This window comes from Alexandromys fortis, unplaced genomic scaffold (assembly GCF_014885135.2).
Source record: "Alexandromys fortis isolate MF-2015 unplaced genomic scaffold, M_Fortis_MF-2015_v1.1 scaffold_57, whole genome shotgun sequence".
Classification (NCBI taxonomy): Eukaryota; Metazoa; Chordata; class Mammalia; order Rodentia; family Cricetidae; genus Alexandromys; species Alexandromys fortis.
In genome coordinates, this window is record NW_026067941.1 from 2471894 (window position 1) to 2495886 (window position 23993).

Here is a 23993-nt window from a genome sequence, read left to right on the forward strand (position 1 = left end):
AAAAAAAAAAAAAAAAAAAAAAAAAAAAAGAGTGAGGTTTATCTGCAAAGTTTTACTGTCTCTTTGGTTTAATCTAGACACCTTTGATTGTCAACTGAGATTGTTCTGTGTTGGCCATTCAGATGACGTGGGAGGGACTAGAGGAAAGCAGACCTCATGGCCATAAGATACACACAGTAGTTTTGTTACTACACTAAGGGAAAAGCATTGCCTAGACCAAGGTCTTCATCTACTGGGTAATCATTTTCCATGAAGAGATGCTGTATCCCCGTTATATAAAGTGCATTCTTTGCCGTACAGTCAGCCTTTCCCGCATTTGTAGACCCTGTTGAATTTGCCCGTTCTCAGGCTTTTACATCTTGGGAGTCATCTACCATTAGGAGCGTCTCAACACAAATTTGCCTAATAGCAGAGCCAAATATAACCAAGTTATGTAAATTATTTTAACATCTAAAGCAGTTCCTGGAAAATTCACTTCTTTGGGGTACACAGGACAGGTCAGCTAGAAATGAGTCATTGCATTTATATTAACTGTCCATTGAAGGTATACATTGATGAATAAAAATTCACTTTATTCTTGGAGTTGGAAAGACAAATATATGGCCCCTACCTGTCCACAGTAATATGAACACACTGTCCACAGTGATGTGAGCAGTAGATTCCTAAGAATAAAGTGGATCAAATACAGCTCACAAGATTCACTCCCAGGTACATACCCAAGAGAAATGAAAGTGTAGTTCCATGCAGAAGCATCTGAAAATGGGAGAACAAGCCTTATGTCCACCCACAGTAAGTTGACTTTAAAATGTGACATAGCCATTCATCACAGCAATATGTGGGGGTGATAAGATTGAAGCACTAATAGGTTCTGTAAGTACATGGCGAGATTATGAAATATTATTCTGAGCGAATAAGAAAAAGACTACATTTCTTCAGTTGTAAAAAGACCAGAAAAAGAAAAAACCTGTAGGAGACAGAAAGTAAAGTAGTGTTTACATAAGGTAGGTGGGAATGGAGGCAGGGTGGTGGTAGCTGTGGGATACAGGATTTCTTTTAGGGAAATAAAAATGTAAAATTCCCTGTGGTGATGATTCCACATACTTTAAATATGTAACCCAATGGTTAATTGGACACACGAGATGGGGGGTTGTGTGTTAGGAGGATCTTATATCAATAAAGCTGTTTACCTGGAGAAAATTAGAGGAAGAGAAATTGAGTAACAAAGAACTATTCTTTCACTCCCACCCTGCAGAGAGAGCCAGGAGTGGGGGGAGCACAAACTTGCGTGGTTGCGGCAAGGCAGACAGACCGGAAATGAAGGAATCCATTCAGTAATCCTGTTATTAAGAATTGCTTGTGAAGCTAAATAGGACAGAACAACTTGGAGCTAAAGGAAGAGGGCACCATGCTTGGGAGAGTAGGGCAGCTGTCGCCAGTTCCAAGTCTCACAGGCAGCTCCAAGGATCTGGAGGACCATCTTACACCAGAACAGCGAACTTATTTGCAAATGGAGGAATTCTCCATATATTAATAAATCCATAGAGTTCAAACACCTAATGAAGTATGACAGAATTCCTTTGTTTTCTGTTTGCAATGATTTTTTTGTTGTGTGCTTTCCTGTGTTGCTGAATCTCTCAGTTTGATCATTTTAATAAGTCAATAGTAAGTTTATAGGCATGCTAGGGAATGTTCCAGGTATGATTCCCTAATTTTATTGAGCTCTACATTTTTCTCTGCTCCCCTACCTTCCTCTCCCCTCTCCTTCAACTCTCACCCATGGTCCCCATGCTCCCAATTTACTCAGAAGATCTTGTCTTTTTCTACTTCCCATGTAGATTAGATCCATGTAGATCTAAGAGATGTTAATCTCTTAGAGTTCTCATTATTGTCTATGTTCTCTGGGATTATGATTTGTAAGCTGGTTTTCTTTACTTTATGTTTAAAAATCACTTATGAGTGAATACATATGATAATTGTCTTTTTGGGTCTGGGTTACCTTACTCAAAATGATGTTTTCTAGCTACATCCATTTGTCTGCAAATTTCAGGATGTCGTTATTTTTTTCTTCTGTGTAGTACTCCATCGTATAAATGTACCACATTTTCCTTATCCATTCTTCAGTCAAGAGGCGTTAGGTTGTTTCCAGGTTCTGGCTATGACAAACAATGCTGTTATGAACATAGTTGAGCACATGTCCTTGTGGCACAATTGAGCATCCTTTGGATATATACTCAAAAGTGGTATTGCTGGATCTTGAGGAAGGTTGTTTCCTAATTTTCTGAGAAATCACCATACTGATATCCAAAGGGGCTGTACCAGTTTGTACTCCCACCAGCAATGCAGGAGTGTTCCCTTAACCCACCACTTCTCCAGCATAAGTTGTCATCAGTGTTTTTGGTTTTGGCCATTCTTACAGGTATAAGATGGAATCTCAGTGTTAACTGAGGTTTCTATCCTGTCTGGCTCCCAGTCATTAAGTACAAAAAAAAAAAATCACACAGTGGTCTACATTATTTACAAGCTGGTTGGCCTATTAGCTCAGGCTTCTTATTAACTCTTATAACTTAAATTAGCCCATAATTCTTGTCTATATTAGCCGTGTGGCTTGGTACCTTTTTGGGCAAGGCAGTCACATCTTGCTTGCTCTGTATCTGGCTTCCTCTCTGTCAGAGTGACTAGTGCAGACTGGAACTTCGCTCTTCCCAGAGTTCTCATTGCCCCACCTATACTTCCTGCCTGGTTGCCCCTCCTATACTTCCTGCCTGTCTACTGGCCAATCAGTGTTTATTTAAAATACAAGTGTCAGAGTACAGACCATTGTCCCACAGCATCTCAGAGTTGTTTTGATTTGCATTTCTCTGATGACTAAGGATGTTGAGCATTTCCTTAAGTGTCTTTCAGTCATTTTAGATTCCTCTGTTGAGAGTTCTCTGTTTAGGACTGTACTCCATTTTCTTATTGGATTATTTGTTCTTTTGATAACCAATTTCTTGAATTTTTTGTATATTTTGAAGATCAGTCCTCTGTCTGATGTGGGGGTTGGTGAAGATCTTTTCCCATTCTGTAATCTGTTGTTTTGTGTTGTTAACTGTATCCTTTGCTTTACAGAAGCTCTTCAGTTTTAGAAGGTCCCATTTATTAATTGTTGCTCTCAGTGTCTGTGCTGCTGGGGTTATATTTAGGAAGTGGTCTCCTGTGCCAATGTGTTCAAGTGTACTTCCTACTTTCTCTTCTATAAAGTTCAGTATGGCTGGCTTTATGTTGAGGTCTTTGATCCATTTGGACTTGAGTTTTGTGCATGGTGATAGATATGGGTCTATTTTCATTTTTCTACATGTTGATATCCAGATATGCCAGCACTACTTGTTAAATATGCTTTCTTTTTTCCATTTGATATTTTTTTGCTTCTTTGTCAAAAATCAGGCATTCGAAGGTGTGTGGATTGATATCCGGGTCTTCAATTCGAGCCCTGACTCTCTATTGCCACCTGCTGACAACTAAGAACACCTCCCAGTACAAGACTGACTCCTAGAGACGAGTTAGCTCTCCCAGAGGTGGACTGGGGATTCATGATGCAGAGATGGAAATAATGGGGTTTTTTTATAATGTCTTCTGGCTTTGAAATCAGAAAACAGCTCCTTGTCAAGGCATCTTTTAAACTGCTAAAGTCTTCTCCTCTAACCACATCACCTAGAAAGCAATATCCTATGTATGGAAAGCAATTTTGCTTTATTACATTAAGGCATTAGGTGTGCGTTGCCTGTGTCTGTCAGCACTTTCTCCTGTGGCTGCAGCTGCTGTCATTGTCCATGGGGCTGTTTCTCAGTATCCGTGGCTCCCAGCCTGCTCTCACTGTTTGTGGCTGTCATCACCCTCACATACAAGCTGTTGCCCCTGCCACCATCTTCCTGCTGCTAATGGGACTGACTGGCAGCTCTCCATGCCACATCAAGGTGCAGATGTTGTCACCCTGCCAGGCACAGAGCCAGCTGACACCCTTTCCTGGCACTGTTCGTTCTCATCTTCCCAGAAATGTTGCCAGCTGAGACCAGCCCAGCCTAAGCTGGCCAGTCTTTCGATGGCGGGACTGTGGTAGTCACCTTGCTACCTGTTAGGCTGGTGACTCAGTGAGGCCGCACCTAGGGAATCACAGAATCATTCATGTTTAGGAGTTACCACTGCAGACCCCAGCAGTTTCTTTATTGGTTTCTGGATGAAGTAAAGCTCTTCTGTATAACTCCAATGGCCTCTTTGTCCTCCTCAGTGCTGCAACTTAGATACCACCAGGAAGCAGTGATCTCTCCTCCTTGACCACTGGGAGATATGATGGCAATTGGGAGATATGTGACAGTTAGCGTGGTGGAGCACACCTTTAATCCCAGCCCAGAGAGTCAGGTGGATCTTTGTGAGGTCTAGGCTAGCCTGGTCTACATAATGAGTTCAAGGGCAGCCAGAGCTATCTAGTGAGACACTGTCAGAGAGAGTTAGTGACAGCATCTTATATCATCTTTGACACTTTTAACGATGCCTATGAGGCCTAAACTAATGCTGGGTACAATATTGCAGGCTCTATGGAGAACCAACAAGGAGTGAGTCCACACGTGACCACAAACAGGAAGTGTTTACTTGTGAACCAGAGATACAGACAGGTTTCTGGGAGGCCAGAGGAATATGAAGCAACAAGGAAAAGTGCAGGAAGTTCGAGGCTCATCACCTAAAACTGGAAGAGTCAGTGGAGAGCTGTGAGGCTGCTCTCCTCCGTCCGGAAGGTTAGGACATTTACTTTGAAAGATCCGTGTTAAAAAACACATAGAGAGCATCAAGACTTCAGATAGGAAGGTCAGCGCTCCAGAATAAAGCTCTCCTAATCCAACACGGAAGGGAAAATGGCCAGACGGTTGGGACCATTGCTCCCCCCAGACCCCTGCCTGTTGGCACCATTCACGTCACTCACATCGCCCTCCCAAGCACAGGAGCACCCTGGTCCGGGGGCCTTGGGTCACATGAACCTTCCCTGTGCTTAGAGGCCAAGAGCCAACAATTTGGAATCTCAGTAAAGGACGACAGACAATGGAGGGAGGTGAAATTCCTAGAGAACAGCAGAAGTGCCTTTCTAAGCCAGAAGAACGTCTCAAGTTCCATTAAGGATCTTGTGTTGCCTGGAGCTGTGACTGGAAAACCAGCCTCATGAATTTTCAGGATGCCAGAAGTAAAAACAAGCTACTAAGAGCCTCCAAAAAGCTCAAAAAGCTCAGGTAGCATCAGAGTCGTGATGGAAAAGTGCTAAGTGCCCAGAGATAATGGAGCAGCCTTCCAGCTCTGAGGAAGAATCCTTGATCCTGGAGCTGTTCAGCACAGCAACCTATTCTGGGCCAGGACAGGCCCTTCCAGAAGTATAAGGAGCTGGGAAGCTTCTCATTTTCTCCTAGGGAACTAAGAATCAAAGGGGTGTTATATTCAAGCAAAGCAAGGAAGGAAGTCAAAGAAACAAAAATAACAACAACAACAACAAAAATAAAAAGGAAATAGGAATGAGCAAACATGGGAACCCTCTCCCAGAAAGAATGCAAGCAGAGCTATGAAGGAGCTTAGAGATGAACCTGTCCAAGTTGAAAAAGAAAGGTACAGTTCCCCTGGGAAGGGTCTCTAGGGAGGGGAAATGGGCTCAAGAAAATAGATAATATTACTAAGGGGCTAAAAAACAAGCAAGTCATGATGAATAGAAGAAGGATAAGAAAAAGAAAAGCAGATTGGAAATGATCAAAAGAAAAACTATTCAATTCATATGAAACAAACTTTTGGGATGATTGTCTTTGAGAGACTTAGGGCTTGTGTCTGGCCATGGAGGAAAACAGCCCTTCCCCTCACCAGTGTGTATGTTCATGGTGACATCAGTCCTTTCGGTTTTCATGGATCCTCGTGCAGCCAAGGCTCAAGACTCTGCTGAGCTTGTAGGACAGTGCAAAGTGCTGACCTTCCTGCAGAAAAAGGGACATGAGTAAAGAGAAAACAGGAGTAAAAGACACGGAGGCTGAGGGGGTAGGCAGGAAAGGAGGGAGAAGGGTTGAGAGAGTCAGTGGTAGCCTCACCGCAAACTCGGGAACAGCTAAGTTAGGAACAAATGGTGCAGCTAAATTTCAAAGAATAACATCTTCACGCTAACCCATGAAATACTAAAAGGGCTCAGCATCATGGCCAACCAGATCTTTCTCATCCATTGAAATGCTTTCTTGATGTTTTTTCATTTAATTTTTATTTTATGTGAATATGTGATTTGTCTGCATATATATCTCTTCACCTCGTGTGTAGAGAACCTTCAGAGGTCAGAAGAAAGCATCAGATCCTCTGGGACTAGAATTACAAGTGGTTGTAAGCCACCATGTAGGTGCTGAGAATCAAATCCAGATCCTCTTCGTCTCTCCGGCCCCGATTAGGGTGCTTCTGACTGCTTGTGGCAGAAACCCTGACTTGAAGCTTATTCCAGGGCAGTCTCAGGGTGCTACCCAGGCTGGACTCAGGTGCCGCATTGCAGGTGATGTGCAAGCCTGCCGCAGTCTCGTTCCTGGGCCGACAGTCACATTCCACCACGTCTGACTGAAATGTACAGTTCAAACGTAGATGTTTCCTCTCCTGTAATTTGAAGTCCCAAGGTAGGAGGGCTTGAAGGCCTGCTAATCCATTGTCCCGTTGATGTCATTAAGGAACCAGGTTCGTACCATCTCTCTTGCTCTTCCTCCTCCTGGAAGAGCCTTCATTCATCACAGAGGCTTCTGTGGTCCGAGGTTAGCAGCTGAATACCCAAGTGTCAAAACCATTTCCTGGAAGAGAAGTCTTCCTTTTCTGTGTTTTATTTTTGCCAGCAGGGGAACATTTTCTAGAAGTCCCTCAGCTGATTTCTCATGACTCATCCTGGTCAAAATTTTATCACATGCAAACCCCGATCTAGTTGCTAGCAAAAGTGGAAGCTGCCTTCTCAAAGCCAGTCCTCAGTCCTCAGTGGACTGGATTCTGTAGGAAGAAGTCCCTGGAAACAGCGATGTCTGTCTCAGCACAAGTTGTCTATTAATTGTATGCTCCTTAACTGATTAGTGTTCATGCCAGCAGATTTGTTCAAGACATTGTTGTCTGTGTTAGCTTTGTACTCAGTTATGGAACTAATTTGGAATAAAAAGGTCATGGCCAGTGTCTAGTTTCTTGTTCCGAAATCCTCCCTTGAAATACAGGTTAATTAATTAAATAAGGTTAATATCAACTCAGGATCCTCAGAACTTCTGAGTGATTTTTTTCTTTGAGTATGTTTATATAATTCATACACGTTAAAGGACTCTTCACCTCTTTCTGTAGTCTATCAATGTTTTGTGCAATAGGAATGCTATAGACATAGCTTCTTGGTTTGTCTTCACAGAGCTGGTGGTTTGCCCCAGGGCCCTGTGTGTGCTAACAGCTGCATAACCACCAAAATTTCTTAAGCTTTTAAAGTTTTACTTGCCTTCTTTATAGCTTGGAGTTACCCTATTTATACTCTAGGCAAGGTGTGATCATTGAATATGCAATAGGAAACTGTACAGTGGACTGGAGAGATGGCACTGGGTACTCTTCCAAAAGTACCAAAAGATTCTCAGCATCCAGATAGTGGCAAACAAGTCTGTAATTCCGGTTCCAGGGGGATATGTCGCCCTCTTCTGGCCACCTTGAGCACTCCATGAGCATGGTGCCCAAAAGTAAAACACTCAGACAACAATGGGAACCCTAAGAGAGACATACATGTATCTAATCTACATGGGATGTAGAAAAAGACAAGATCTCCTTTGTAAATTGGGAGCATGGGGACCATGTGAGAAGGTAGAAGGGAAGGGGAGAGGAAGGGAGGTGGCAGAGAAAAATGTATAGCTCAATAAAATCAATAAAAAATTAAAAATATCTTTAAGAAAACAATACATATACAAAGAGGAGGTGATTCACTGTCCAGTCTCCTTCCTACTGTAATATGCATGGGATACCTAGTCTTAGGTTCCCTAGTTTCTGTGGTCTTTATAGAAAGCTGATACTATTGGAAAGTGAGTCAAATTAGGGACAAGACGTATTTAACTCCCATTGAAGCATGAATATAGCAACAAGAAGAGAGATGAAAAGCAGAAAGGATAAAGACCAAAGGGAGGCGATACCATGCTTTTGAGTATGTTTCTCAATCAAAGAGCAGGCTGCTCTCACTGTGTGCCCTGAACCGGACCCTGCTGAGCCCCACCGAAGGCGCTTTGGTGGGATGGCTTCCTCCCAGAAGGAGATCAGGGCAGCTTTGTTTCTTCACGGAAAGACTTTGAATCATAAAAGGAAATCAGATGATCAAAAGGTGTGAGATGGTGGATAAAATGTGTTGTAAGATTCTAATTCAATAATCATTGATTCTCTAGCATTCTCTCCTGGCAGAAGGGTGCAGAAGAGTTCAAATTAGCATCTTAGCTACTCACTCACAGCATCCATTAGTGGAGATGAGGGCTTGTGTTGGCTTCTGCATTCTTCTCAGCCCACCAAGGCCATGGGACTGAGCAACATGCCTGCAGCTCTGGCACCTGCAGCTTTATGATTGCCACTAACATCTGGACACAGTTCAGAACTGGATTGCCCCCTCCCTCCTCGGGAGCATTCCTGGTCCCGAAACTCATCCTCCTGGTTCCTTAGATTCCGTTTGTAGAACAAAGCGCCACAGCATAACAGAACGGGGTGTCCTGACTCACCTGTGCAAGTTTCTTCTGACTCAGAATCAAGGGAGTTCTTCTCTAAATACCTAGAATGAACAGGTGACCCCTCTTTCCTCTGTCTGCCTTTAAAAGGTCCAGTAGGGATGGAATGCAGTGCAGGTGGGTCTCCTCCACCTCTGCCACAGCTACACAATGGAGCAGATGTCCCATCTCCTGAGGCAGAGAAGCCCCAGCTAAGCAGCCACAGTATTGATTGGAGAGGGATTAGCTCCCCTGGCAGGTGAGGGCTGCATCCAACAGAGGCTAGGTGAACTGGCCTTGCTGGACTTCCACAGGGCAGATTTAGGATTTTAATATGCAATCTAAAGGGCCTGAGCCTGGGACTTCTCCCATGGAAAGAGCTGGTGATCACAATAAAAGTTTTAATCTTTTATTAGTTCCAGAAATGTGTTAGGAGTACAGAATAAAAATATTTCCCCAAATGCTGTACTGATACTCTGGGCACTTCTATCTACATGCCTTCTCTTTGAGAGCCCCTGTGTATAGTCAGGTATTAGGAGCTATTGGCCCCTCTGGTTTGTTTTATATCCTTTAAATTGCCTTAAGGTGCCAGGCTAGGTTATATGGATCAGTTAATATCTTTGAGAACTCATTGGTGGTGTGTTAATTTTACTCCCTCTGAGCTCCTTCTGATTTGGCATCTCTTTCCAGATTCTGGCCTCATAGCTGACACTCACCTTTATGATAGACTTCCTCTGTTTCCTGCCCTGGGTTTCTCTCTCATACCCCATGCCCCCAGACCCTCACTCCCCAGGTGGTAGTGTGAACCCAGACCTAGCAGACAGGTGGCGCACAGGCAGATCCCTGTCTGCATCTGCTGCTCCAGTTAGTAGGAGCTCTTCTGTGACCCATGGGCTTCATGGGCTCTACTTGAGAGAGCCCAGAGACTCAAAGCATTGGGCATAGATAAAGTCTTTGTTTCATTGTCACGTGTTCTGCCCTTATCTGCTTGAGTAAGATCTGCCCGTCTTTCTATTTTTGCCCTCTTTTGCCTCCTTCTGGTCTAGATAAAAATCCAGACTAATCAGAAATAGAAGCATGTATAACATAACTTAGATAGCAGATAGGAAGATGGATCTGGGGAGGTCATTTAGTTAATAAAGTACTTACCTTGCAAGCATGAAGACCCAAGTTCGACCCCAGAGCCTATGTAAAAATTCTGGCATGGTGGAGTATTCTTATAATGGTACAGTCAAAAAGAGAGAGAGAGGTATGTCCCTGAGGATTGCTGGGAATTTCCAGACCATCAAGAGAATTTGTCTCAAAAAAAAAAAAAAAAAAAAAAAAAGAAAAGAAAAGAAAAAGGCAAAAATGCCTAGAGAACAACCCTCACTGAAGGTTGTCTTCTGGCTTACATGTGTACATATGTGCACACACACTTGCACATAGGAATGCACACACATACAGAGACACAAAAGATTAGCTAAGCATGAAGATGGGCTATAAGCATTTATTTGCATTCATTTAGCTATGTGCATCTCACGTAGAAAAGTTAAGTGTTTAGATGCACGCATACATATACATGTGTGTGCTGGTTGACATATAAAATGTGCATCCTTAGAGCGCATGGTAGCGCGCCAGAAGTCCATAGCACCTGGTGACCAGATGGAGATCTGTGAGGACTACCCATGAATTTTCTTCTGACAGGATAGTTGTGCTTTTCGAAAATTTTCAAATGATGCTATAGGATTCTCAATCCCTTCTCTTTGACCCTCTGGGTTTACTCTCCTTCTTTCTTTGAATCAAACAGCCAGGGATCAGAGCACATAGCCACAAGCATGCTAAAGTAAAGCCACCTTCCAGGCCCTGCTGCCACAGCCCCCATCAGAGTCCTCCAGTTGGCTGATCACACCTCGCCAGTCTTTCACGTACCGTTTTGTTTAGCTATCCCAAGAGAAGGAACAAACACAAAAAGGCCGCTCATTCCATGAAGGCTTCAAGCCAAACAGAGCCCAGCAACTCTTCTCTGCTTAAACAAGTCCACATGTCTAAGTTTGCCAGTACCTTGCTTTCAGGAGAGGAGTCTTGCTGACTCCTGCTGCTGGACCATCTTCCTTACATGGTTCCTAGCTGTTCCTCACCCAGGTCCTCAACTCTTCCTAATAGACCGCAGCCTTATCCACTTTGATTTTGCTTCTCTTTAAAAGCAGCTTCAAAATCTGCCAGAGCTGAACCTAGTTCCAACCCCGATCTTTGAATTACACAAGTCACTAACACTCCTCCATGGACTGTCTTAGTCTCTTCCTCTTTTTTCCTCTAATGGTTCTCATTTCCATCCCGGGGGGGTGGGGAGACATACACGTGTTTAAGGCTAATGCTTCTAAGATGCAGGCAATTGAGTATGGGACCTCAGCATCAAAGCATTGTTGATCAGATTACATGGTCCATGTGGTTGGCTCCTTAATCGGGTAGTTATTCGCCAGGAACTGCTGTGTGCCATTACCTCCGGGAGAGCAGAGGTATCTGTTTTCTTTTCCCTCCCAGCCTGACAGCAAATGCCACCCAGTCCGAAGGTAATCTGATGATGATGTCATCAGATGCTTGTGGATGCTTTAATTCTAGCTGGTCCTAAGGGAGAATTCTGCCATTGTGATTGTTGTCCATGGCGAACAACATAAACTGCTTCAGTCAGCAAACATGTGCCATCTCTTTCACTTGCTACATGTTGAATTGCTGACTCTTCTTTAGAGCCAGGGGTCATTTTTCAATTCCTTAATTTATGTATGGGTCAAAATTTTAAAAACTGAATATTTTAACTAAATATCATAAAGTTTAGGTTTTTTATTATATACAGTGAAATCAAATGTGTGTGGCTTATTTGCAAATGTGGGCATTAATAACTGATATTTAAATAGGCTAGATTAGCAATTTTACTGATATATTTCAGAGATTTTTTCCAATAATTTGCACACTCAAAATCAATTTGAATACAACATGTAAATTGAATTTAATTTTTTGATATAAAATTGTAGTTATCAGCTTGAACCATTTAAATTTACTGTTTAATATATGCTTTCCAGCTCACTTGGTTAGAATTTCATTGCTCCTTATCTATATAAATTTAATTAGGCTTGATATCATCAGTATATTATAGAACTAATTAAAGATTTAGATAAGTGCTGAGGGGGCTTATTGAAAACTCCATAAAGTTCCATTTGGAAAATGAGATATTCCTCCTCTAGTCATTGTGAGGGAAGGAAACAGCAAGAAGTATCTCTTGCGCTATTTCTGAAAAAAAAAATTTAACTGGATTTAATGGACTTATTCTATTCTTTGAAGAGCTTTTTAATTACTCTGTATCTGTATGTAGTCCAACAACAGCTACAGTCTTTATTTAAAGGCTTTAAACTCATCCCCTTTCTCCCTTGAGCCAGCCATCAGTGTGAATGCAGGAGAGCCCGTGTGTGTGTGTGTGTGTGTGTGTGTGTGTGTGTGTGTGTGTGTGTGTGTGCAGACTAGTGGGTAGAATAGTACACCAAATTGTGATAACAGATTTCGTAGAGTCCCTGGGGTATTTACTGGGGATACAACATAAAGTTTGGGGTGCACCTGCCATAAACACAATGAGGAAGGAGGACAGATAGTCACCCCAGCCCATCCCTGGAAAAAGACGAGAAACCCTGGGCAAAGCCTGGGTGCCCACTTATAGATTTTACTATTCTGGGTGCATCATTTTGTCGAAACCACTTTTGAATTCCCCTGTATCTGCATCTCTGCAATAGAGTAGAAAGCAGATTGGTTTAAAAGACTGTGATTTCCACTAAGTGCTTTGTGTCTTCATTACAAAGCACAATAAAGCTTTTTATTACAATGAAGCTGCCATTATATCCAATTGAATATACACTGAAGTAAAGCTGCATCACCCACATTTCCCAGCACACTCTGTGCTCTTGTCAAAGCTCTGTGTGTGTGTGTGTGTGTGTGTGCCTGCGTGCATGTGTGTCAACCAAGTAACACAATGCGTACTAGAAAAATCAAGTAAAAGAACAAATAACAAATGAGGGCCATCTGCAACCCATCGTACTGTCGTTTAGTACCGAGGCCCCGGGGAGTCCAGGAAAGCAAACAGATTGCTGTGAGCCAGTGTGATATAATGGAAGGTTACAGGCTTCAGGAGATGCAGATTTAAGACCACCCTCCCACTGATGAGCTATGTGACCCAGGACCTCATCTCTTCATCTCTCTCTGCATAAATTGCGTTTCCTGGAAAACGGAAATCATATTAATAATGCTGCCCCTTTTCTCATGCTGTCCTGTGGATTACAGTGGTTTTGGATGCCATCTCCTGTAACCTAATCCACTTAGGTCTCCAGAGATGGAAACTGAGGCACACTGGCATTGAGCAGTGAGGCCATCATCGCCAACTAGTGGTGGGACAAGGACTGGAAGACGCTTATCAGGAATGTCGCACTGTGTGTGCACCCCCACTTAGAATGTGAAAGAACAGCAGGCATCACCCTAAGAGCATCCTGGCTGCACTTGCTGGGAGTGTCTCCCCTCGAGGGCTCTTCCTGAATACATTCCCCACAGCTTTCCTACTCAGCTGGTTTACAAATATTCACACACCACAGCCTGAGAAATGTTCTGCAGAAACATTTGGGTCACAAACTAATGTTTGTCTCGCCACATTTGAAATGTTTCCTCTCTGAAAACATGAGAAATGTGTGCCGGGAAACCCAAGTCCCAGAGAAACGTCAGACTGAAATGAAGATGTGGTCGGATGCTGGCTTTAGGACATTTGAGGCATCACCGTCTCCTGCTGACCCATAAGAGACAGGCAGCATCACTGTTAGGAAAATTCTAATTGGTCTTAATGATAAAAACCCGAAGACAGATACAGGGGTTAATGCTGAGAGATCAGAGAAGCAGAGCAGCCACCCACTAGTTCTTCCCTCTACTGAATCTTCAGACCAAAGGGGCAGTTGTCCCTATGAATCCTCGGACTGAATGCCTTGAGCTCCTATCTTCTCCTGTCCTTATATTCCTCTCTCTGCCCAGCCACCTGTCTGCACCTCCCTAGTGCTGGGATTAAAGGCCTGTGACTCCCAATACTGGAATTAAAGGTGTGTGCCACCACTGCCTGGCTAACTAGTGTGGCTAGTCCTACACTCTGATCTTCAAGCAAGCTTTATTTGTTAGATCACGAACAAAATACTACCACACATCAACTTAAACTGTGGCGTTGTTTGAGTTGAAACTCTAAAAGGTGTGGAGACTGGTGCTGCAGGGAGTGAGTCTCCTCTGTCTAGGAGTCTAGAGTCTGTCGAGAAGGAAGTATGGAGCGAGACAGCAGGACACAGGCCCGAGCAGTATCACAGAAGGGGGCAGGTAGGGCTTTCTTTGTTGCCTCCTCCTTTTTTCCCACACTCCCCACCATGGCTTCTGCATTGGTGGTGTGTAACCCTGATCTGATCATGATGGAGCCTGGTCTCATCCTGTAGCCAGCAACTAAGTTCTAGGCGGAGTAGGTCCAGCTCTGACTCGATTTCCGACCCATGGATGACTTCAAATAACTCATCCTGCCGCTGGATGGAGCATAATGGGAGAGGCTCAGAGGGAGGGGCGCGGTATTTGCTCCAGGAGCCCTGGTCTCCACCTTCCCCCCTGTAGTTTTCTCCCTGAAATGGAGGCCATAAGAGCAACATGTGTGTGACACAGGGAGGTAACAGAGAGGCTACCTCCTGTCATGAGCATCCCCGCTGTACCTGATGAAGTTCTGTTTACTTTCTTAAAGCACTACGACCTGAGACTCTGATTGTGAAGGCCTCATGTGTACAGGAAACGAGACAGTGCCGTCTGTCCTACCCACCACCTTTGGTTGCATTTGAGAAAACTAGCTCAGGCATCCAGGTGTTTTTGTTACCTTTTAAATGACTTTTTTTTTTTTCCTTTTAGGGGTCAATAAATATTTTCTTTACAAACCTGTATCCTCAGTACTGCATAGATGGCTCAGCAGCTAAGAGCGGATACTGCTCTTTCAGGGGCCTGGGTTCAGTCCTCAGGAGCATCAAGCAGCTCACAACCGCCTGTAACTTCGGTCCAGGGAGTCGTGTGCCCTGTGTTGGCCTCTGCAGGCCCTGGCATCGACATAGTGCATACACATACATGCAGACAGAAGCACGGGCATGACATTTGTAACTTTTAAAATCTGTAACCTCTGGGACCTCAGGCAGCCCTGTCCCCTACTTTTCTCTCTACTACAGCTTAAACTCCACTGTAAAGCCTTAGTTACTCCTGGCTGTAAGCATGGGTCTGAAGGCCATCTGTCTACAAGACGTGACTGTGTGGTAACGGCGGCACCGCACTCACACTAGTAGGCGTGTGCATTCCCAACAGGCTGCCACAGATCTGACCTAGGTGCCCTCTTGATAAGTAAGCAGTTTTTATCTCCTGCAGCTCAATTCTGTTTGTAAACTGTGTTCTCATAGGCCGACTCAGGAGTTTGAATAGAATGCGCTGTGGCATCAGGCTAGTATGTTGTTATGTAATCAAAATTCCATCTTGAAAAAGAGAGTTCTGTCTCAGTGCTGGTGACCAGGTGACCTCAGGTAGGTAGTTGGCCCTTCTGAGCCTCTTCGAAGTCAGGTGTTGTCTGAAAAGAGTACAGCAGGAGTAATTGTCAGCTGCTAATTGCTCCCTTAATTAATGTCCTTCCTAATTATGAGCATTAACACAATCATTACTGAATCTTTGGCTCAATTATGTTTCTATTACTCTGTAATTATGCACACAGAACTGTCCCAATTCGCACCCATTTTTCTAGTAAAGGTTATCCATCATCTGCTACTCTAAAGTTTTCTTGAGAACAACAGTGCACAAGGCTACTAGTCACTTAACCTGCAACAGTGTGCAGGCCTGAGAAATGGCTTCCGTGCATTTCAAGGGCACTTAGTGAAAGGGTTTCCACATCTGTCAGTTTGGGAGATCTTTGCTGCAGTTACCAAAGGGAAGCGCTGAGCAGCAGCCAATGCACTGATTTATGGGTAAATCCTCGAAGCACTATTGGCTGTGGACTAATGTCTTCTCTGTACTTAAGTCAGGGTTGTAGTTCATAAAATTTGCATTTTTGTAATAGCTTTATTGAGTAATAATTTACATGCCATAAATATTAACCCTTTTAAAGTGTGTAATTCACTGGTTTTTAGTCGAGCCGGAGTTGTGCAACCATCATCCCTGACTAATTTTAGAATATTTTCATTGCCCCACAAAGAAACCCCGTATCCATTAGCAATCACTCCTCATTCCTCTGCAAGCCCTACCCCTGGCAACCACTAATTAGTTTCCGTCTCCTCTGGACGTATCATACAAATGGAATCAGGCAGTAAGTGGTCTTTTCCAGCCAGCTTCTTTCAATTAGCATCGCCCTTTCAAAGTTCAAAACATTAGCATTTCTTAAAGGTGCAGTATGAAACTGACTGAGTTAAATGTGTCTCCAGGGACCCACCCCTACACCCAACCTTTCTCTTTCCTTCCTGGTTCTTGTTGTTTGTTTGTGGGGGCAGAGCGTAGGGAGTAAGAAGCTAATGTGGGTTTTGTTCTAATTGTAGAGTTTGCAGAGTAGGAGGTGGATCAGGGCTTCCTGTGTGCTAGGCAGGCAATTCTAACCCTGAGTCACCCTACCCTGTGTCTGTGTTTGGTTGATTGTGGGTTTGTGGTTTTCATTTGTTGGTTGGTTGGTCTTTGTTTGTTTGTTTGTTTGTTTGTTTTTTGGAGGAGAGGTGGGTGTTATTTTGTTTTGATGCAATGTCTCCTGGTATAACCCAGGCTGGCCTTCAATTTACAGTAAAGCCAAGGATGACCTGTACCTCCTAATTCTTCCGCTGCTGTCTTCCCCTGTGCTGAGATGAGAGGTGTGAGCCACCGCTTTTGGTTGTCCTTGGGAATTTTGTGTTTGTTTTGTTGGTTGGTTGGTGTTGCTGTTTGATGCTAAGGATTCTTTGTCCTCCTGGTGCTAAGCAGGCATTCCACCTACTGTGCCCTCAGCCCCTGGGAATATGTTTTTATTGAAATGCAATATACATTAATAGATGCAGAAATTTGAAGTATACATAAGCTCATGAGCGTCGTCAGGTGCTAAATAGCAAATTACCACCCCAAAAGCATCCTTTCGGCCCCCTCCTAGATATCCCAAACCAGGCAGGGTTTTATTTTCCTCAGTGTTCTGATTTGTTCACTGTTCATCCATAGACAGTGCACGCCAGTCAAGCCGCGCTGTCCGCCCCAGCTCGGAGCAAGCCTTCCAGCCCTCCACCTGGGCTTCCTCCTTTCATTGCCATCGTCGTCCCAGGGAAATAAAGCAGCGCTAACCACTCAAGAGCTCTCCACACACCCTCGTTTCTTTCTGCTGTTCTGAGCCAGCTGCCTGCCTTTTGTGCTGCCTCCTTGCGCTTGTCTCTGACTTTCCTTCCAGACAGCAGAGATCTCTTGACAAAATATCAAAGTGGGCAGAGCACACATAACCTCTCTCCCGGTCAGGTGCCATGAATGCCAAGGCCTAGAGGGGAACCCAGGCAGATAGCCCTGTAACCCCATGCTGGCTTCTCTGGAGTCCCCTCACCTGTCTTGTCACCAGATTACTTTTAAATCTGATCAAAATTATATTAAATTCTATGCCTAGCTTACTCTTCACAAGTAATAAGCCATTTCTTAAATAAAGTAAGCTTCTATTTTAAAATTATTTTTAGTCTTTGAAAAAAAATGGGTGTATCGTGAATGGAAAGAAATAAAAGGAAAGAACGTGACTGCTTCTGGCTGTGGTGCAGGAGAAAGTTTATTATAGTTAAGAGGGAGAGCATGGCCAGAGGCAGAGACATCTGGGAGAGTCCAGAGTAGACCTGAGCTATGAGAGGGAGAGGGGAAAGGAGCTGCTAACCACAGGGACAGCCTGGACCAAGAGGCTGACCAAGATAATGACATAACCAAGATGGCTGGATTATATAGATAAGGGCAGCTGGGGAAGTTTAGGGTAAGGGACAAGATATGCCAGCCATACCCTGTAACAGGTGGGAACTGAAGGATACAGGGGGAACCTGGCAGCCAGGCCCACTTTGATATATTAAATAGGCTCCCCGGCCATTTGTCCCAGGGTTGAGATTTAACATGTCCTAGAGGTGTAGGTTAGGATTAAGCAGATAAAGAGAGGCATACAGTTTGCTCCAACTTCCTCACAGGCCCTCTTTCTATAGAAGAAATGTAAATGCCATTAAATTCCTCCCACCAAAGGCCCTTTCCTTAGCTATAGACTTAAGAGAGTCGATGAAAAATCCTGGTGTTAGTCTTTTTATATAGAAAGGACTTGTTAAAGAATTGTTATTCTCTTCAAAGAGCGACCCCAACTCCGCGACGCTTAAGATGTATTTCCTCTTCTAGTTCATCTCATCCAGCCTGTGTCTTTGTCATCTCAGCCATGGTACTGCTTCTCTTCCTGAGAAGATGCAGAAAGGTTAGCAAGTTGTCCAAAGTCAGATAAACCACGGCTACTGGTGACTCTAACCCATGGACCATACCAGGTCTCCACCCCTGGGTACACACATACCCTGGAGGATGGAAACAGATGTAGTAGCGTACATTTGGATGAGAAAGAGGCAGGCGAGAGGGGAACCCTCACTTATTCATGGGCTACATCAGAACAGAAACTGAGCTAAATCTTTTCATTGGTCTCCAGCCCTTTGTCCCTTTGCTCCCTTTTGATGTTCCTTTCTGAGTGTCCTTTATTTGGCTTATGTAGGTACAAATGAAAAAGAGCTGAAGCACACCAAAGAAAGAATTGCCATAGCTTCTTTGCCCTCAAACTGGCCTCCCCACCGTCCACGACCAGACTGGTTCCCGAGGCTGCTCTCACTTCTGCCAACCTTTGAAAGCAGAGGTTAGAATTCCTCTTGCCATGGTCATGTGGGCCTAAGATGGACCTCCTTTTGTTACGATTCTGAATTCTCTGGAGTCCATTCTGTGTTTCTCCTTTGTTGCTGTTTCCTAACATTTGATCTTTCCTCTGCTCCCTTCTCGTCCTGCACATGAATTAAGGCATTAAGTGAGACCAGTTGCAAAGCCAATGTCCTCCATATTCCACAGAAGCTTCCTTCTCCGAGGTTGTTGACTTGCATTTATCACTACCCTTTGTTGGGCTTTCTGCCTGTGTCCTGTCATGGGTAGCCATTCAGAAGAAATTCATTTTACTAGGGACAATTTTTAGACTCACTGTATCAAACAGTTTGCTGACAGCCAAATATGTCTCAGCCACAGTGGTCTTTTCACCCACCAAACCACAGTTCCCACAGCTATCCATCACACTTGTCAGCGTCTCTGGGTCTTTAATTAAGCCCTGCTGGATGCTGTACATACTTCCATTAGCTCCCCCTCCTCACCCCATTACTTTCCTAATTGACAGCCTTCCAGAGTCACATGTTCTTGAATCTCAGGTGGCCCATTTTGGAGCTTTGGTTTATTTAGGTTTTTCTCTCCTTCATAAATAACCTAAGCATTTAGTTAATACATCCTCAAGTGTTTGCTATTGGGACCTGCTGATTTGCATATGCTTACACTTCTCAAATAATTGTGGATTTCAGAGGGGGCTGGGTTTCCTCCAGCAACCCTCCCCCTCCCCATCCCGTGTGTGTGTGTGTGTGTGTGTGTGTGTGTGTGTGTGTGTGTTAGATAGTCTCGTGAAAGTCAGCACTACTGATTCTCCTGCCTCTACTTCCCAAGTGGCGATCACAGGTGTGGGCCACCATACTCAGGTGCCAACCTGTTCCCGAATAGAGATCTTTTAATCGTGAAATAGATGGTCTTTGTGTCAACAAAGTGGAGCATCCCCCAACAGTTGTGCCAAGTGTTCAGATTTCTAAGTAGAAGTGAGAGGCGGAGTGAGTCAAGAGTCCAGCGAATGACAGCTGAGCAGCAGCGAGAGGGTGATGACGGGCTGCAGCAGGCCGTCCTGTCTTGACAGCCGTGATGTGGGGTGGAACTGACATAGCTGTCGTCTGCTATAGTCAAGTCATTCCTTTGGTCTCTTCAGAGTGTTTTCTGAGCAAAGCCACGCGATCCCATGCGGTTCCATGATCTTTTTTCCCAAATAGCTCCAGGTAGGCAGGATCTCCACATTATAAATGCAGACACCAAGCTCGCTATACATAGCCCAGCAGTACAGCCCTTGCCTAGAATGCATGAGAGGCTCTGGGTTCAATCCCCAGCACTATAGAAGATAGGCAGGTGGATGGACAGATGGACGGGTGGGCAGATAGATGCAGGAACCATAATCTCACTAATATGTTCACTTCTCCATCCCATCATTACTGGCACTAAACGCTGGTTTTGTCTCTTGTCTATGGTCTCTAACTTTTCTACCATTTCCCAAGAATCAATACATGAGGAATGGCCCGGGCCAGCAGATAGACTAGCAAGCCCTGGCTTGGCTTGGCTTTAAACTTAAACATTTGACTTCTGCCGTGGATGCTTTTGACCCAGGCCTAGACTAGATGTTATTTTTGTTTGTTTGTTTGTTTTTCAAGATAGTGTTGACTAGATGTTATTTTTAAAGAGCAAATAAAAGAAGCTTCTTAAAAGCAAGGGCCATGCCTTCCCTGTGATGTTGTCCTTTGTAGTATTACTAGACTTCTCGGCGTTGGTAACAAGGTCCGTTCTCCCTTTGAAGCAACACTTTGCATTATCTTTTGAAAAGTTACAGCTTCTGTTGCCTTACTTAAAGATGAAAAAGCCATGGGGCCTCTGAATTATCTTTCAGCTTACACCAGCAGTTGCCTCCAGATTTCCAGTCTATGAAATATAGATAATAGACAATTTAAGATTTTCTTACTAATTAGTAAACAATCTGCAGCTCCATGCCTGCCAGAGGGCAGTACGCTATGTGCCTTTTTCAGCCTGTGATATTAGACAAATTATTTTTTAAAATTGAAAACTCTCCAAAGTGCTATCTGATAAACTATTTTAATTGAAAAGACTCTAAACTGCTATTCAGCCCAGCACAGCTCTCCTTAACCCAGGCTCACCTTTGGATAATCAAAAGAACATTTACAGAAGTATGAGACAAACACAATTATGAAAGTAAAATGAAGGACCTAAATAAAAAATCATGGAACAAGAGGGTAATTCTATTCACTCTTTCATATTTCATTATTTGATAACATCAGACGATGAATCCATCAGAATTGCTTTGGCAAGTGCAAACAAAAATGGCCCTGATCAATATTTATTAAAACCTTCAGAATAGGAGAAGGACTTGAGCTGACTTCTTAATGTAGTAAATAATTATTCATATAAACGGGCTTTTTACCAAGGGTAGTGCCAGACCGAAGAGACATAGTTTTAATTATACTGAATTTAAAATCTAGATTGTCTTCTAGCTCTGTTGTAGAAGCCTTAATTTAAAACATTGTCTGTTGTAGTAAGAGTGACATGAACCCTTAAGTTGCTGGTGTGGGAGCTCAGCTTAGATATTTATAGATTCAGAAATGTTGCAGAGGTGAAATGAGGACAGTGTTGCTAAGAGCAATGGGGAGGCATCCTCTCCCCGCCTCAGCCACCGTGACAGGAACGCCACCATCACCTCAGCAGTGACAGGGATGGATGGACTCGGTGGGATTCCTTTGTTTTAAGCAACTGCGTTTTCTGAAGAGAAATAAAGCTCTGACTGCAGCTGCCCATTGGCAGTACAGAGATGAGGGACACACCTGGGGGGAGGAGTGAACACAGCTGATGTGGACACCCCAGAACTGCAGATGTGTGGAGGTTATCGGAATAAGACCGCTAAGTAACTGCTTATTGCCCCCCCCCCAGCTTTGGGCATCACACTTGAAGAAGTGCTGTACCACTGAGCTACATCCCCAGTCATTTCGGTATTGATCATGGAAGTGAACAATGCAAATGAACAAACGAGCCTCCAAAAAGATAAAGCAAACCTTCCAAACTCAAAATTCTAAATTGTATCCACCTCTGGAACGATTACCTGCTGCCGTCAGCTGAGAGAATATGGGCAAAGTCTTTTCTAAAATCTTTTCTACAGCAACATGCCCCAGACAAAAACCAGGTTAATCTGCTGAGGCTATTAAAGACTATCCCAACATAAAATACTCATCCAACCCTGCCATTAGCTGCCTGAAACTTATTTAGCCTTTCTTATTTCTCTACCTTTTCTCATTCCTGAACTGGAAATAACTTCGCTGCATTTCAAATTAAAATTTTCAATCATGTCTGTAATAAACTCTAAGCTCTTTGAAGGAGAAGACAAATAACAACTGACAACTGTGTTCTATTTTTAATACACTAATGTGTTCTTCTGATACACAGGATTATTATCTGTTTTATTATTGGTCTGGAAAGTATCTGGGCTAAGACTACCCTTGTTGAGAGTGTTTGCAGGTAACTGGTCATCCTTGCCTGCCATTGCTGGGCAGCAGTTAGCCGCAGTGAGCCTGATGACAGCCCGTGTTGTGAAAGGACCAAGTAGGGGACAGGGGACTTTGTATCAGTATAAAACCCAGAAGGGCCACCAGTGCTTAAAGAGCACCTACCATAGCCTCTCAGGTTCTCAGCTGGGAAGCAAATGACAGTATTTGTCCAAAGGCACATGACCAGTTAAGATGGTTGGCAAGACAGCCAGAACCTCTGCGTGGCTGCTGAGGGAGGCCCCCCACTGTAAGAGACTCCTCTCGGTTATTTATGGGTTAATCAATTCCTTTCTCTTCTTTTGTCCCATTTCTGTGTTTATTGTTACCGTTACAATCAAGGAAGCAGAATTCAGTGTTTAGCCTGCTCATTTAGTTACCTTTTACTACTGGGTCTTTATTAAAGTGCTTGAAATACTCCAGTTTCAGGTTAAACATCCTTAATCTGAAATCCGAAACCTAAAATGTTTTAAACTCCAAAATCTTTTGGGTACTAACCTGATGCCACAAATGGAGAATCCCACCTCCAACCTTGTACAAGGGATTGCAGTCAGAACGTAGCCTCACTAAAACACTGCACAAAATTGCCTTCCCCAAGAGCCAGCTTTTCATTACTATAATGAAGTACTTGAGGCAAGTTCCTAATGAGGAAAAGAGCTTCATTTACGAGTTCAAATATACCGTGCCTGCGTCATCTCTGGTAAGGACGTCCTCAGATCCATCAATCACAGCAGGTAGCAATGGTTGCAGTTTATATAGAAACAAGAGATCTGTTTGCGACAGAGAAAAACAAGAACAACCTGGAGGTCAGGCTCTGGCTTTTGTAAGGACTGTGTTCATAAAACAGCAGTCCATTGAGAGGGCAGTACCACCAGGCACCCAAAAACCTGCCCTTAGACACTGGCTCTTAAAGAGCCCACCACTCCCAGTGCTGCCATCTTGAGGACAAAGCCTTCTTACATAGGAGCCTTCAGAGAGACCCTCAGGCCATAAGCTACAGGTTAATTCAGAATCAAGTCCCATTGCCAAGATATCTCACTATGTATGTGCATATAGTCCCCAACCCGAAATCACCTGAGGCCAAACATTTCTGATTCTAAATGTGTTAGAAAAGCATGCCCAGCTTGCAAACCCACTTAGCCACAGTGTGCATGTGGGGATCAAAGGACAAGTGGTAGAAGCCAGTTCTTTCCTTCTACCATGTGGGTCCCAGGAATTCAACTCTGGTCACCAGGGTTGGCAGCAAGCATCTTTTTACCTACTGAGCCGTCTCATTGTCCCCATCAAAAAGTAATTTGGGGAGCTCCAGTCAATACTGTTAGATTCAGGCCAGCCCTTCATGTCAGGATCTTATTCTTTCTTATGTAATAACCTGTTAGGTATATACACTGTACTCTCCTCATTCATACATTCAGTGATAGACACTGTAATCAATTCTGTATTTTGGCTATTATGAATACTGCTGCAATAAAGAAGGAAGTGCAAGTACAACTTTGATCTAATTAATGATTTGATTTCCTATAGATATAGAGCTCAGAGTGGGATGCTGGGTCATAGGAGAGTCCTGTGTGTTTTAAAAACTCTCGATATCTTCTGACTTCCATATGGCTGTACTAATTTCCATTGCCACCACCAATGCGTGAAAATTCCCTTCCTAAAGCACCACACTGAAAACACGTGATTATCTGCCTCCTCAAGGAAGTAATTAATCAGAAAGGTGACCAACTTTTAAAAAGAATGTTTACCTATCCATTACCTCCTGGGACAGACAAACAGGGAAAAATAAAGTAGGTAGCAAAATGAAAAGCCCCTGAGTTAAATGCTAATGTTTAGG

At 43.7% G+C, this 23993-nt stretch overlaps 1 protein-coding gene across 2 annotated transcripts in view; it reads left to right on the forward strand.

The window, feature by feature from the left end:
* Exoc4 (exocyst complex component 4) overlaps positions 1-23993 on the forward strand; it is a 739210-nt gene that overhangs the window by 708533 nt on the left and 6684 nt on the right. The window lies entirely within an intron of this gene.